We start from the raw sequence: 7,437 nt of genomic DNA on the forward strand, positions 1-7,437 counted from the left end.
ATCAACTGTGTGTTATTCCCTCACTGGCACATACCGCAGTAGTCAAAATAAGTAAACTACAACTGTGTGCCTTACCACGGATGGATCTGGCAACAAACAAACTCATGATAAAGCTTTTTGAATGGTCAAGAGACCAGACCACCAAAGACACAAAAGTCTGAAAAACAAATCTGCTGACAAGTCTCTGGTTTCAAATCCTTGAATTTGTTACAAGTGAAAGAAGAGTTGATTGAATTATCAGTTGAAATAAATAATTAAAATCATTATTTGCTGATAGAATACTGGTATTTTTAGCATAGGTAGTGTTAAAAAGTATCTGCTAAGTCACACGACACATTAAACCGGGTTCTGCTTAAGCTTCCAAGACTAGTCTATTAAGATCTTTGTAGCTGATTCAGTTCAATGCGGAAAATATGATGATATTAATAATCATGTTTACTAACCACATGTATAATATTTTAGAGCTGGAGTTGGTTTCAAGACATTCATTTTGTCCAGATTAGAACATTTTATTTTAGTGCATTTTCAAGCATTCCAGAAATAGTTCACACATGATGCAGTTGACAATACAAAGTAATGGTTTCAAAGTACTTTTTCATGAGAAAAATGTAGATGCATAAAAAACAAACACACCCTCTCCAAAACACAGGTATTGAAAGACTATTCTCAACCAAATAAATATATGTATAAACCCTAGAGATCCCTGTTAAGAACAAGAGTATTTTAGTCCATTTAAGAACTGTTGGAACTCTAGCTTTCATCAGAAACCAAATTTGTTTTTCTACATTAGAGAATTAGTTTTAAAATTCAAAATAGATTTCAGTTAATTTGCATTTACTGAATGCGTAGAGTGAAGCGTATTTTAGAACAAACATGATTTAGTTTCTCCATCATTTTTTTCTTAACAAAGAAGCCAAAAACTTCTTTATTTTTACCAAGGTGTAAAATAAAATGCTACAGTACTACAAATATGCCACACAGATGTCATTATCTCTTTAGTCTTGGCAGAACCCGCCCCAGGCAAGATTGTGAAGGAAAAGATTGACACTGACATCACCAGACCTACTTTCAGCAGGTTTTTCCTCCTCTCCAGAGTACTTTTTTTTTTGCATCCTTAAGGAACTCTATATCATTGTGAAATTCCCTGGCCCCTGCCAATTAAATCTGCTCTCAGCAAAGGCTTCAGACTCACTTGTTCATGCCTCATTGTCAATTTAAGGAAGGTGTTATTTTACCAGGGATCTTGACATTTTAAACCATCTTTCTAATTGTGGAATCAGTGGTTTTGTCCTCTGGAAAGGCAGATCAACTACTTATGTTGGCTTGTCTTCCATCATAAAAGTCAAATCTTTCCTGGTATTATGAGGAAAGAAAAAAATGAAACTTACCGAAGAGTCATTTCTATAAGCAACGATCATTGATTGAAAGATTAATGCCCAGTTAGTGATTCCTAGGTCACCAATTAAACCTCCTGAATACACAGTCAATAATGAGGGCAGTTCCTGGAGGCAGAGCTGCTCACTGTTTGCAGATCTCCCTCTTGGCTTCATGGCCAGGGCAACACAGTGTTCAAACTGAGCCCTGTCACCCTTCATTGTTGCACACTGGAGTAGCTCGTCTGCCCCTGTCATTCCCAGGTATTAATATTGATTCCAGCCTACTACATTGTCTCCTTGAAGCTCTTCTTCTCCCCACGTTTGATAGGATTATTTTCACTATTTCACTTTGTCATGTAGCAACTACTTTAGCACTCAGCAGTTTTCTGTGCCCCTCCAGTGATAAACCTGCATCTGAGAATCTAAGAGGAGGTGGTTTCTGGATGGCTGACATTGGCAAGCCCAACACTTGAATTTGAATCCTTTTCTAATTTGGCTGGAGGATGAACTTCATAAAGATAAGACACAAAGAGGCTGAGTGTGGCCACAGGTGAGTATCCATTCCGAAGATAACCAAGGAAAATTCAGCTGCAGATGTTCCTGAAAATGAAAGCTAGGAGAACGATGCCTTTTGCGTGATCTCTCAATTGTAATACAAATAAAGTTCCTGGGTTCTCTGGTCACCACCACAAACTCAGAATGTGCAAAAGTAGGCGTGGCATCTGGGGGCTGCAAAAAATTTTAAGAAAGCACATTTGGTGTGTGTTGAAACAATTCAACACAAGGCATGTTAAATAAGCTTGGGAGGAATATATTAAAATAAATAGCAAAAGGATTTTTATTCTGGTTTTATATCTATATTATCCACAGTCGTGAATGTGTGCAAGTTTACCCAACATGATTACTCTTATGTGGAAGCAGGTGTGAATTGTTATCATACATAAATGCCTCTTCGCTCTGCCTTTCTCTCCCTTCTCTTCCCTTCTCCCTCTCCCTCTTTCTCCTGGGATTTCAGATTATAGTACTACTTTTGAAGAAATTTTTCTACACCTTGAAAAAATTTGCATTTCTTCCTACTTTGTATAATTCTTTTAGCAGACACATGCAAACAAAACGACTTTAACTTACAACATGAAGTTTAATTTCCACAGCTTTTTCTTGATTTATAGTGTGAAGTTAGTTTTGAACTTGTGACCTAAAAGTAGGAAACAGTATATTGCATTACTAGTCCACTAAGCCATACAAGTTTTATTTATGAAGTTATATTAGAATATATAAAAATCAGTTTTATTTAAATTATTTATTTTAATATACTTGCAAAAATGAAATTAAATATTAAATGTTCTAGCACATGACCTCCAGATGTACTCAATATAAAATTGATAAAGGAAGAATATAATTAAATATCCGTTCATTAAGGAAATTACAGAGGGCAGCAGCAATGTAAAAAATTATATTAAATAAGGTTACACTGGTTAAAAAAAAAAAGCCCTCTAGTGCATTTAACATGCTTATAAGCACTGGACACGCAACAAACTTCTTTAATATGCCTACAGAAATTCATTTAAAGGTTGATATGTTGATGGATAATTATGCTCAGCTATTCACTGACCTCCTCCCCTGGGCCTGCCTCTGAGTTGAAGATTCATGACTGATGTGTTTGAACTTGCCAGTTTTGAGAGTTAGAAACTTTTTTTTATCTGAGTACATCCTAACAGGTTTGGTACTTGTATAGCTATACCCAAGACCAGGATATGATTTAATGCTTTTTTAATTACAGTGAGTTTTGACTACCATATTTGTGCAACATATATTTCACCTCGTCAAGTAATCAACATTCTTTTTGAGAGTCACTGCCAAGTACAACAGCCAATGGTCAAATGAAAAATGCAGCATACCTTAGTCTAATTTAAAGTCTGTATGCACAGTGGGTTTGATGAGACCCTTCTTTTCTGTAGGAAAATGGTTTTCTAAATAGTCGAACTTGCACTTTTGTGTGTGGGAAATAAACCATGACTCTTGCTGCCACAATCTTCTTCCGATGCATTTGATCACTTTTAAGAGGGCGTGCCCATATTTGTGGGATATTAAGCATGTGGTAGAGCTGATCTCTTTATTAAAAGGATATAAAATGAGACACTTCTGGATACTTGCATAATTGATTCCGAGCCTCTTTTAATAGATTGTAGGCTTCGTTTAAGAGGGCGTGGCCATATTTGTGGGATATTAGCATGTGGTAGAGCTGATCTCTTTATTAAAAGGAAACCTTTGGATACTTGCATAATAGATTCAGAGCAATAACAAAGCAATATTGAATAATTTAAGTGATGCATAAATGCAAAGATTTGGACAAAACAGCTAAGGTACACCTGGAGAACATTTTTCTAAAGGAAATTTTTTATGATGCTACAGAGATAAATCTACCGAAAATATTAAAACTTATAAAATAGATACAAAGTTAATAAAATAGCTTTTCTTTCCTTATTTATGTATACAAATATTTCAGTATTTAACTTCTGTGCCCTCATTGGAGCAACTATATTATGATGGCCATTATTTTAAATTTCTTTTCTTTTTTTTTCTTTTAATGTTTTTTTTTTTTGAAGAGAGGGTCTCACTGTGTTGCCCAGGCATGACAGATTTAGTGTCATCCCAGCTCACTGCAGCCTCAAACTTTAGGTCTCAAGAAATCCTCTTATTTCAGCCTCTCGAGTAGCTAGGACTAAAGGTGCCTGCTACTTTGCCCAGCTAACTTTTCTATTTTTTTTGTAGAGAGGAGGTCTGTGTTTGCTCAGGCTGGTCATAAACTCCTGACCTCAATAAATTCTTCTGCCTCAGCCTTCCAAAGTGCTTGGATTACAGGTGTGAGCCACCACACCCAGCCTATTTTAATTTTTGGAGTAATAATTAATATTAGTATGGAAATAAAAAGGTAAAAATATATGTTCTAAAAGTAAGGTATATTTGTTTGCTGGGCCTGCTGTAATGAAGTACCACACACTGAGAGTGATTTATATAACAGATTTATTGTTCAAAGTCTGGAAGTGACAAGTTTAAAATAAACGTGTAGGTTAAGGTGGTCTTTCTGGAGTCTTTGAGAAAAGAACCTGCCCCCAGCATCTCTCCTTGGCTTGGAGGTGGCCATCTTGTCTTCTTCCACATCTTTTCACATCATCTCCTTATGTACGTGTTTGTGCACAAATTTCCTTTTATTGTCAGGACACCTGTTATTTAGATCCGGGCCCATCCTGAATACTTCATTTTATCTTGATTACCTGTGCAAAAACCCTATCTTCAAGAGTAAAACTTCACACCTGTAGTTTGGGTGAGGGGACTTCAACATATAAAATTTAGAAGAACACAATTCAACCTACCATAAGTTTACTGGCAGGCACTTCAAGTACAGTAAAATTAACATTTTAGGTATTCCCCACCACAGTGAAGATATAGAATATTTCTGTCTCTCCAAAATGGTCCCCTGATCCAGTAGATGGTCAGCCCTCCCCATACCTCAATATGGTAATTCCTGATTTGTCTTCTGTTCTATAATTTTGCCTTTGTAAGAATATTGTGAAAGTGACATCATATGGATATAGCCTTTGGACTGGCTTCCTTCAGCAAGCATCATACTCTCAAGATTCATCTATATAGTTGTATGAATCAGTAGATCCTTGCTTTTCATTGCTAAGTTCTATTTCATTGTATAGATATATCACAATTGGTTTATTCATTCATTTATCATTAGACCTTAACATTGTTTCCAGTTTTCTGACTATTCTCAGTCAAGTTTTGCAAACATTCGTGTGAATTTTCTTTTAAATCTATTGAGTCAGATTTGTCACTCCTCTGGAAAGCATACAATTAATTCTATAAATAAGAATCACACTGGTTTTCAGAATTGTTTCACTGTTTGGTATACTCGCTAACAAGACATGAATGTACTATTTCTTTTCAGCCTCACCAACAACTTGGATTTCATGTGTCTTTTTTGTTTTTTTATTAATTTTAGGGACTGTAGTAGGTGTGTATGTTCTGTTGTTTTATTGTGGCTTTAATTTAAATTCCCCCCATGACTAATCATATTGGATATTGTTTTTGCGCTTGCTCATCAATTATATTTCTTCTTTTGTGAAATGTCTGTAAAACATGTACTTATTTTTTATTGTGCTGTTTGTTTTATTGCATTATAAAAGTTCTTTTTATATTCTGTATCATTTATCCCATATTTCTTTTGTGAATACATTTCTGACTTGCTAGCTGTCTTTTATTTCTTTTACAATATCCTTAAAAAAGGAGATTTCAGTTTTGATGAAGTGAAATTATCAATAATTTTTTATATAGTTTGTTTTCTGTATTCTGTCCAAAAAATTGTTGAAGATTTTTTTCTATGTTTTTCTACTGGAATTTTTGTAACTTTAAGATATGTACATTATGACGTTGAATCAATTGTGATTAATTTTTATATAGTTTGGTATAAGAGTAAGGTATGTTTATTATTTATCACCTGTTTATTTATTTTCAATTTTTGATTATGGATATTCAAGTGTTCCAGTACATTTTGTAAAATTATTATATTTTGTCATTAAACTTGTTAGCATTTTTCTAGAAATGCTATTCTGTTTTGTGCTTTGTGTGTTTATTGTTACACAAATATCACACTATTTTAATTAATAGTAGTTTAAAAGTCAGTCTTTAGAAAAGACAGTGTGAGATTACCAGCTCTTTTTTTATTTGAGATGTAATTCTCATACTGTGAAAGTCACAATTTAAGGTGTTACGATTTAATTCACAAGATTATATAATCATTCCCATTATCTAATTGCAGAAAATTTCATCCCTCCAAAAAGAAAGCTGGTACCCGTTATCAGTTACTGCTTATTTCTCTCTTTCCAGTTCCTGATCTGACAGGTAGGTTGATAGGCCCATGGTCATTATGGCCATATGGCTGAGTGAGTGGGACTGAACCTCACAGGATGAAAAGGTGGATCCACCTTCCTGTTTGGTGGATAAGATATAGCCACAGGGATTATTCTCAGGCCTCGAAATCTAAGAGAGGGTGATTTTTGGATTTCAGTCTTTTTTTTTTAATTTCCTTTCAATTCCTCCCCTTTTGAATAAAAATGTCTATTCTATGTTTGTCCCATCACTGCGTTTTTGAAGTAGACAACATTTTTCTAGGTTTCACTTATTCACAGATGGAAAAGAATTTTCTCCCAGTACGGACTGTATACAAAGTCCCTCCTATACTTGATTTCAGTGTTTAAAATAGGAAATTTTCTACTTTCTGAATGTATTATATCTGCATGTTATTTTGGACTTAGAGTTGATACTGAACTATTTTGGACAATATTGGGATAGGTTGAATGTATTTTGCATGTGAGAACCACAGCGATATTGGAGGTTGGGGCCAGAGGCTGTCTATTTGGGGTTGAACTATGCTCCCTACAAAAGATACATTAATAGCTCATATGCAGACCTGTCTATGAACACATCCTTATTTAGAAATAGGGTCTTTGCAGATGTGACCAAGTTAAGGTGAGGTTATATTGAATCGGGGTAGGCCCTAATCCAATGAGAAGGTTTCTTATAAGTAGAGGGGAATTTGGACACAGATACACAGGGGAGAACCTGTGTGAAGACGTGGTTCAAGATTGGAGTGATGCATGCAGAAGCCAAGGAACACTGAGGATGGCTGGCAACCATCGGACATAGAAGGGGCAGGGAAGGAAAATTCCTTGAAGAGTGTGGCTCTGCCAACACTTTGACTTCAGTCTTGCGATCCCTCAAGGGGGGGGGGTTGTTTAAAACAAAATTGCTATTGTTTAACGTCATACATATGTGGTAATTTGTTAAGCATTGATGTTGAGCATTTTTTCATTTATCTGTTGCCACTTGTATGGTGTCTTCTGAGAAATGTCTATTCATGTATTTTGCCCACTTTTAAATGAGATGATCTTTTTCCTCTTGTACAGTTGTCTTCCTTGTATATTCTGGATATTGGTCCCTTGTTAGATGAATAGTGTGCAAATATTTCTCTCTCTCTCTCTCTCTCTTTCTTTGC

The sequence above is a fragment of the Nycticebus coucang genome, chromosome 5 (genome assembly GCF_027406575.1).
Source record: "Nycticebus coucang isolate mNycCou1 chromosome 5, mNycCou1.pri, whole genome shotgun sequence".
In the NCBI taxonomy this organism is placed as follows: domain Eukaryota; kingdom Metazoa; phylum Chordata; class Mammalia; order Primates; family Lorisidae; genus Nycticebus; species Nycticebus coucang.